We start from the raw sequence: 9680 nt of genomic DNA, 5'->3' as shown, positions 1-9680 counted from the left end.
TAGTGAGAATGAAATAGCATGTTTATTTTTATGAACTTTTTTCTTATCTAATGTTTGAAATTGTAGATAATTTCTGAAATACTTTATGATTTTCTGGTAAATGTATATATTGTGTAATATACAGACAGGATGAGCATATCTTTCTCCTCCAAACATTCATTATTTCTTTTTTTTTTTCTACCTACACATTTATTCAACAGAAAATAATGTCCTTAGACCTTACTGAAGTGGCTGACCAAGTCCACCACCAAATTCACCTCAAAACTGGAATTCTTTTGCTGACTGAGCCCCAGACTCCACTTTCTTGTCATCACCAAGTGGCTGTTCCTATAGCTGTCTCGGTGAGCCTCCCTTCTCATGAGTCTTGCAGGTTGCTAAATGTCCAGACCTTTGGGTGGAGGTTTGCCAGTCTTGGGAAGGCTGCAGCACAGGGTAGCAGGCATGATCTCAAAGGAAAAGTGGAGGTAATCGGAGATTCTGGATGCACTCATTGGGTTGGTACCAAAAGAAATATCTCCAGGCAAACTGTTCTTTAATATAGCCTCAGGACTTGAGAGACTATATGGCCTTCATGACATGAAGGTTGAATACATTCTCATCTGTCAGCTCTTGTTTTTGGGTGTGTGGACATCTTTCTTGGCCACCATTGCCCCCTCCTTTAAAAAGAAGTTCATAAATGGCAATTGGGTTTTTCTTGGGCAACAATGTCACTGTGGCTGTATGGTCAGAGGCCAAGGCTAGAAAGGCTGATTATTTCTTTACGATGAAAACATTCAAAATAATTTCTTCTGCCGTTCAGTACATATAGTACACTGGCATTATCTGTAGTAACCCTACTATGTAGTAGAACACTTGAAGGGAATTCTATTGTAGAGTCATCGGATTCTCTCCTTAATTCTGTACCAGTTAACATTCTTATCAAATACATTAGACAAACAAATCCAAGGATAACATGTAAAAAAGGGTGCAGTGTGTTCCTCTGGAATCATGTTTGGTAATAAACACAATCTGGAGAAAATAATATCACTTTTAGTATAATTAATCACTTTTAATTATCACTAATAATGTTACTTTTAATATATTTCTAAGGAGTAGGTATCTAAGCTGTTATAAATATAGGGAGGTATGTGAGATAAAATGAGTCAAGAAATTTCAAAAGAGGAGTCCAGAAGACTTTGTTAACATGCTGTGAAGTGGTCAATAAAATCAATATTTCTTTCTTGCATAATCTTGGAAAAAGACTAGTTAATTACATCAGTATTTATTTCTACTCATTGATTCTGGTGTTGTATCCTACTTAGAAGCACAGCGGATAGCCTTGCCAATTTATTGACCAGAAATTGCTGCTTTTATTTCTTCTCATTTCTTCTGGTATCACTGATGTGTGAAAACTTGCAGCATAATCTCAAAGGCAAACAGAAAACAGCTTTCCTGAATTTGGAACTAACTCCATAAGACATGCTAGAATTATTTTTGTAAAATATTGTTACAGCTTTTGAGAAAAATATATTTTCCCATTCAGATTAATCAGTAGGAAAGTTAAAAAGTTTCTAAAAATAAAACCATACAAACTATTTATAGAAGTTGACACAGGATTAAAGCTAATTCTTCTGAAAAAATCTGATATTTTATGAAGTTTGAATAACTATTACATGTTGCAGGTTTGTTTTACATTAATATTTCAGTTGTTTAAGTGATTAATTCAAGAATGCCAACAAAAATCTGAAAATGTACACAATGGTGTCAGACCAAAACTTAATTTATACAAAATGAAGTTTGTTTGCTTCCATCAAGAAGGATTTGTTTGTACACTATGATGAATAAATGCTCCCTAAAAATCCTCCTAATTTATTCCTCCTGATTCAACTGTATAGAATCTCAGCAGTGTGTAGAGGAAATGACTCACAGAACTAGTTATTAAAATCAGAGTTCAGTGGAGAAACTTCAATTGTTCCGTGAATTTCCTCAGTGATATTCTGAAGTGTGTTTATTCACATACATTTACAGGTTTCTGGAGAAAAGTCTATGGGCTCTATAAGAATCTTGAAAAAATAAATGTAATTTTCCTCTTTCTGCTAAATATAAATTTATTTATATGGATAAATATATATTTGTAATTATATATTTGTAGTCATAGATATAGACATTCCCTACAAGGAATGTAATCATTATATATTCCAAATATGTATCAGTAAAAACTAAAATTTTAAATTTACCAATTAGTGGCTTATTGGTGTTTGGTACTCAAACTCTATAGACTCTGAACACCATCAATATGGCAGCAAGTGTTTATGGTTCAGGAAAATCACAGATTAGAAGCATGTGGTTATTGAATTCTATGTACTTTTATGAAAATTTCAGTTTATTTTCAAGTTTCATATTGCATTTTTATGGGAGATTACTGATGTTCTCTGTAATACCATTGGTAAAGTTTTTCATATTATATAGTGTAATTTTGAAATGCAGAAAATATTGTACTTCCAAGAATGCAAGTAAACTTTATGTAGTGCTTTGGGATCCCAACATAATAAAAATTGAATCACAATTTTCTTCCCCCTGCTAACCTGAACCACATTTGGCATAGATAGGCACAATGGAGACAGACAATTTTCGGTACTGCTATAAGATTGACAGTGAATCATGCAATATATTTTACACATTGAGGAGGAGAAGATCCAAGGTGCAATAAAGAAAAAGACAGGAATTCCTGAAAGTTATTATACCATACTTTATTGTATAAAAAAGTATTCTCAAGTTACCAAGAATCACTGTTGAAAAAACTGGAAGAGAAGAATACCTCCTTAACAACTAAATTGGTTCAATCATTCTTTGTAATCATCAAGGTGACAGATATCATAGCCATATCATGCAGATATCCCAGCAGTGTTTGAAATATTTTTCTCCTATAAAGACAGCTTTCAATCCTAGCCATCTGATTATACTAGGGATGTTTAATATTTCCTGGAATAAAGGTCCCTGTCAGCTGTATAATCAATTCCAACCATAAATTTCAAATTCCTAATGCTTTAATTTATGACTGTAAGTACTTTCTAGTGTTTTGGTAGGTAATTTAAGGAGAAACAGTTTAATAAAAATGATATTATTTTTCTTTTAAATTTTTTATCTAGTCAAGATGTCTAGTGTTCTATAACAAAGTGAGTCATTCTTCAGTTTCTTTTCCTGAAAAGGTAATACTTACTAGAGCCTTTCATATTCCACTTGATTTCTCAGTTAATACAACTCAGTTCACATGAATCAAACATTAGCTGAAATTCAAATGGGTTAATTCAGCAAGTGAAACATGTTATTGTACAAAAATAAGGAAAATATAATACTACATAAATTATAGTCATAACGTGTAAAAGATTTTTGAGGTTTGAGATGTGACTTTCACTTATAAACCAGTAATTAGCAATGAAAAATAAACTTGATCTAAACTTGCCCTTTCACTCTTTTTGCACATATGCATTACATCTATATGTATTTATGTAACTAGCTAAGCAGATCTTCATCAAAAAAATGAATTGATTAAAGAAAAAAGGACTGAAGTCCCCCAGGGTCAGTTCTGGGCACAGTTTCTAAAAAATTTGAAAAACGACCTTAATAAACATTTGACAAGCTAATAACTAGTAAATATAATAATGCTACTAGAACACATAACCTTTGTGATTTTGCATAAGGACACCTTATAAACTATTTTCAATTTATTTTTCAAGTTCTAATATATGTTCATTTATTCTCTTACCTAGATTGTAAAATAAACTCCATGAGAACATAAATGATGTCTGGTAGTTTGCTGTTCCTCCCAAAGATTACACTATTATACATCAAAAAGAATGAATAGCTATTAAACACTTGTCAACTTCATTTATGAAGGCTATAGAGACAAATAAGTTTGATGTGGTTTTAAATATGTATAAGTGGGTAAAACTCATAAAAATAAGACCAAAATTCAACAAATAAATTTATAAATGGAGATTAGTGGATTCTTGAATCAAGAGTTAAAAATATCTCTTCTTAAGAATTGAATTTTCTATATTTTTTCTTTTGACAGTTATTGGATAGCAAAGACATTACAGTGAAATATCAGAGATGAGCTTTTTTTGTTTTATTAACTGAACTTAATAGTATTTAGAAACACATTATAAAATCTTAATTTTTTCACTCATTTTCAGGCCCAAATTTTTCCATATTAAAACACATTTTTCATTGAAAGTGGATACTGATTTAGAAGAGGTTTTAAAAGTAAAATTAATTCCCTTGGTACAATGCTAATATAACAGCACAGTTCCTGCAGGAACTTTTCATACAATCCATCAAAACTGCAATTGAAATGGTTTGCTGTGAATACATATTAAGTTTCACCTTAGAGGCAAGAACTGCTTTACTTGATGGGATTCACAATAAATTAGTTGAATACAAAGTAAGCAAAAAGATAGTGTTTTATTAATGACTTTCTTTGTAAATTCATCCATATGTAAAACTCAGCCACTCTTGTGGAAAAATGTGTGCATTTTATTATTTTCCCCTTTTTGAGCCTTAAGAGGAAAGAGAAAGAGAAAAAAAAAATTTTGGATAAAAAACCCTTTGCACTTTGACATAAGTCCTTTCAGCCAAACTTTTTGATTATAACAAACTTAAACCATATTCCATTTCACAAGAGCAAAATGTGCTGAACATGTGGTTTTCAAAACAGAAGCATGTCCATCAACTGTGCTACATGAAGATTGGTTCTGAGAAAAGTCTCTGGGGTAAGTTCATTATCCAAAGCTAGGGAGTACAGGAAAAGGGTGAAAGAGACTGAGATCAAGTCATTCTCAAAGAGGATTTCCCAAGCAGAAGCATAAGTGATATTTAATATGCCAGCACAGGGGCTCCTGTTGAGTGCCCTGCTTGGTAACCCTGATCAGGATGCTATTTTAGTAGATAAAAGTGTAACTTTAGAAATTGGCAGGAACTCTTGTGCTTGGCCACCTGTATTCCCAGCCAGACATGGTGGAAGGGGTTTAAACAAGCACATATTTCAAACTGTTCTACTTTAATTTTTTTAAAACTGTCCAGTTTCAAAAAAGCCATTTATAAAACAACCAGTTTAAATATGCATTGACAATACTCAGTAGCCATTATGATAAAGTTCACATTTTGCTTTCCCATTGGTCAAAGAATACTTTTATAAAGCTGTAAATATAAACTGATGGAAAATTAGATTTTATCTTAGCTGGAAAAGTTGTGATGAATATCCATATAAATGAATATCTTTGTTATAGACTTCTGGCTATCAACAGTGGATATTGACCCTTTTAAAAATAATTTTAATCTGTAAAAAATGTGATTAGACTGTGAATTTTAACTTAAGGATATGATAACTTATTCCAAGAACTCATTATTCCTTTTGTCAATTCAAAGCCTTCTGGGGCCCAGCATAATGAAAGAGTGGTGTAAATTTATGACATCCTAGATCTACCAATAGCCTTTGGATACTAATTTGGATAAGTAGATTTACTGCTAATCCAAACACTGAGGTCCAAATTCTGCCTGACACATCTTCACTGTTGTTCTTTGAAAATCATAGTAAGTTGTGCTTTTGGCAGGCTGACAGGAGCCTTTGTGCTCTAGGGAGAGGCTACATGCATGTTGTTATCAAATATAGTTCTTTAGATCTGCATTTATTCCATATTTGCAATGATAAATTTTCCCCGTTCCCATCATACACACTCTTTGGTAAAGGCCATTGTTAACAATAAAATTAAAGAAGTTATGCATTGAAAAAAGTATGACTTCTTTATTTTTGATTCAATATTTTATGTAAAGATATCCATTGTATTAGAAAAAGACACTTGCACTCTTGATGCTTGTCAAAGTTTAACCACAAGGAAGCTATTTGAAGACAAAATCTGCATCCATTCCTGTAAAGTCATAATCAACTATAAATTTATATCACAACACTTATTATTTGAAGATAATCTTTGAATTTGAATTTTTTTCAAATTAGCAAGATGGCACTAGTTTCATATCAGTGGCATGATAAGGTTCATATTACAATACAATAACATAGAGAGTCAAAACACAAATCATATCTGCAAGAATTAGGCCCAGAATATAAAATGCTTCAGAAATTATATGTTATTGAAAATCAGATAGGGCTAATTCTACTAATGAACCTGCCCTGCAACTTATCTGACAAATGAATCTTGCACTATTTTTTCCTTTGAGAGTCAATCACAAGGTGTTCTACCACAGGGATATATGATAGGATTTCACTAAGATGCCTAAGCAGGACTCACACTATGATCTTGTTGTAGTAGTCACTCTAAGGGTTGTGATAATAGATGTATGCCACAACACATACCTAAATTTTGCACTAATATTTATAACATTATCATGTCTTGAATCATTTACTATATGTCATGCTTTTGCATGTCTTAGTATTTTTTTCACAAAACATGATGATATAAATATTCTTATCACCATTTTCCACATAAGAAAATTCAGGTTGGAGAAAAAATGACTAGTTTTCTCTGATATCATTTCATATAGGTCATTTATCTATTCATTTAATATGTGCCATAACAGTAATTTTCCATTTCAATTTTCACAAATACTCTGTTTCAGGTGACCTCTAAACTTTAGGTCAATATATCAGCCAGGTCAAAAATCAATTTTATTCTTTGAGTGACAAATGACATGCCAGGATCAAGTTGCCCACGGAATCAGTTGGAGAGATAGTAACAACACCAAGATTAATGTAGTCTTTCAAACTTTTTCCTGACTACAATACTTACAGTACTTTTTCAAGTCATATGGAATGAATATTATTTTAGAAAATCAAGGGCTTTATTTAAAGTACATATCATGTTTACATTAAGTCACATCTTCATGAACTTTCATTTTTACAAGCTTACATATTTTATAACAAATGAATGCTATTAGAATCTATAAATACATTTTTGAATGCATAACCTGACAATAGACCAATGTTTTAGGATGAAATATTATAATTATGTAATAAAATATCCTGAACAGAAATTGTGGCCATGTTATTGATAAAATTCATGTCATAAAAGATAAATGGTGCAAAAAGTGGTTTTAATTATTGGAGAAAGCATGGAAAATACTGCACAGCAAAGCATAAAAATGTAAGTAAAACTCAATTCTAATTGAAATTCTATTAACATTTTACTTGAGATTTTTCTAGACATTGTGTGAGAAAGAGAAAATACATAATATTTTATACCTGTATTATTGATTCTGATATTTTGCATAACATTTTATCCTGAGGATGTTTTTGCATCATGAGTAATATAAACCTTGATTTATACTGATAAAATGGTGTTCTGTCCTACAATTGCACAATTTTTAAGCTCTCTAATATATTTAAGTTGTTTTTAAATGCTTTAAAATTATGAATGATTCTGTTATGGTTACCATTATATGCAAATATTTGAGTGCAATTCTCATAATTTCTTTAGGTTAAATCCTAAAAGTAGAATTTCTCAATCATTTTTAAGATCTTTATTATTATCACATTACCTTCTAGAAAAGTGTTACTACTCTAAAAGGTAGTATGAGATGTTTTTCACTCTTCTATTATTATACTGGATGTTGTTTTAAACATTAAGCTTATATTCACTAATAAAAATGTGAATAATATATAAAATTAAGCTTCACTTCTTTTAATAAATACTTTTACTTAAAGTAGTGTGAAATTACTGAGATATTACAATGATAATTTTTGAAACATCTGTAATTTTTCTGTTATTTTGATCCTCAGGAATATATTGATAATGTTATAAAAATGGAAATTTTGGAGGGGATTCAACAGGGCTGAATGGAAGAGGAGTCATATTGGACCTACTCAGAGAAAAATCAAGTAAAAACACAGGTTAATTGGAAGAAAAGAAGGAACATACATCCTGATGCCAAAATCAATCTAAAATAAAAGCCTAATAGATCAAACAAAGCATAGGGCCAGGATTTCAAACAAAAGGGCCACTACCAACTCCAGCAGAGCCAGGCAAGAACTGTCATACCGGGAAGTCCTCAAGAAGTTGATGGACTGAAAAATTGCAGCTAACTCAAGCCACACAGGATAGATTTGGGAAAAAAGGCTTCTAGCCTCTTTTGCCTACCTCCACACAAAAGATGCTGTAGGCTGCCAGAAAATTATGCTCAGGGAAACACAGAGGTGAGTGATTAGAAATAATCTGTTCCTTTCCTGAGGGACAGGCTGCCAGCCCTTTTTCTTTGTCTTTGTTTTTTTTTTTTTCCTTTTTTCTTCTGCCTAATGACCGCACAGTTAGGGACTGTAGCCATGCACACAGAATTTATACAGCCCTAGGTTAGCACCTAGCCCACTGGAGAGGAGCTTCAAAGTGGTGATAGCACCCCCTCCCTCACTCCCTGCCCTGCAAGGACAGGATAGAAAACTGCAAGAGAGTGAAAAAGAAGAGGCTGTGCAAACACTGAGTGGAGCCAACTGGATATGGGACTGGGAACAGCCCGGGGCTTTCCCTGCATGATGGCACCACAGGTAAGGAGGCTTGGTCGAGGACAGAGCAAGGCATGCAAAAAGCTGCTGGCTGACGACCAGTCTCAGCTATCACAAGATCAACCCCATATACAGCACTAATCTTACTGCTGATTTGGTGGTAGTACACAACACAGTTTTGGTACATTACCTGCCTTGGACATTACCACAGAACTGTGGACATCAGGGGAATCTTATTTTTAATTTTTATTGGTTTTGTTTCCTTTTTCTTTCAATTGTTTTTCGTTATTTGTGATTTTACATTTATTTTTAGCTTGTTCTATTTGTCTTCTTTCCCTCTTTCCTCAACTATTTCTCTGGAGTTTGATATTTTCACATGAGTGAAAATCATCTCTTGTCTTTCTGGTTCATTTTGATAGTCTTTTCCTTTATCCTTCATGGTTTCTTATCTGCCCTCTTCTCCAGTTTCCCAAAGCTTGCGTGATCATCTGTTGTCCTCCAGCCTTGCCCCAACTGCATTTCCCTTCACTTATTACTGTTTTGGTCCCTATCCCTCTTTAATTTCTCCCCCTAAAGGGTAAAATCACTCCACTAAGGGGAAACTCATTGCAAAAAAGTTCCTGGTTTATGTTGGATTGTGTTATAAAATTGTAGATCTTGCTCCTATGGTCAAAGGTATCAAATTAATAGTTACCACAATTTATCAGTTTCTAGGCTGTGCTTGATGCTATTAATATTGCTAAGTATACTACTTTAAAGAGAATAGCATACCTGTTATAGGCAATTGTTCTCCCTTGTATGACAACACTGTGATGGCCATAACCATCATCATAGTCCAGTACCAAAGGACTGGGTGCTGAGCCAAATAAACAGCAACATGATCTTCAATAAATAAGGCAGGTAGGACCTTGGGACAGAATCAAAGACCAAGAAATCCATATGCCCAGAAGACATCTTTGAGGAACAGAAATTTCCTAGGGAAGTCATGATACTAGTTATAAAGCTATCTGCCAAAAGAAATTTATAACCATCAACACATAAAACCAAACCAAACCAGAAAAAATAGAAAATGACAAGATGCAGAAGCAAAATGCTCTCCTAGACCTTCAGCCCAGCTAGGACAAGTCCAGGGGACAATGAGATTGAGGAAATCAGAAGTCACACAACTGAAATTTCAGAAATGCTAATAGTA

At 33.0% G+C, this 9680-nt stretch overlaps 1 pseudogene; it reads right to left on the bottom strand.

Moving 5' to 3' along the window:
• Window positions 1-219: 219 nt before the first annotated feature.
• On the bottom strand, window positions 220-9314 carry LOC101711661 (small ribosomal subunit protein eS10 pseudogene; annotated as a pseudogene).
• Between the last annotated feature and the right edge of the window lie 366 nt (window positions 9315-9680).

The sequence above is a fragment of the Heterocephalus glaber genome, unplaced genomic scaffold (assembly GCF_053883595.1).
Source record: "Heterocephalus glaber isolate CG9 unplaced genomic scaffold, H.glaber_assembly_v1.0 deba00001613, whole genome shotgun sequence".
NCBI lineage: Eukaryota > Metazoa > Chordata > Mammalia > Rodentia > Bathyergidae > Heterocephalus > Heterocephalus glaber.
This window is presented reverse-complemented; position numbering and strand designations above follow the sequence as displayed.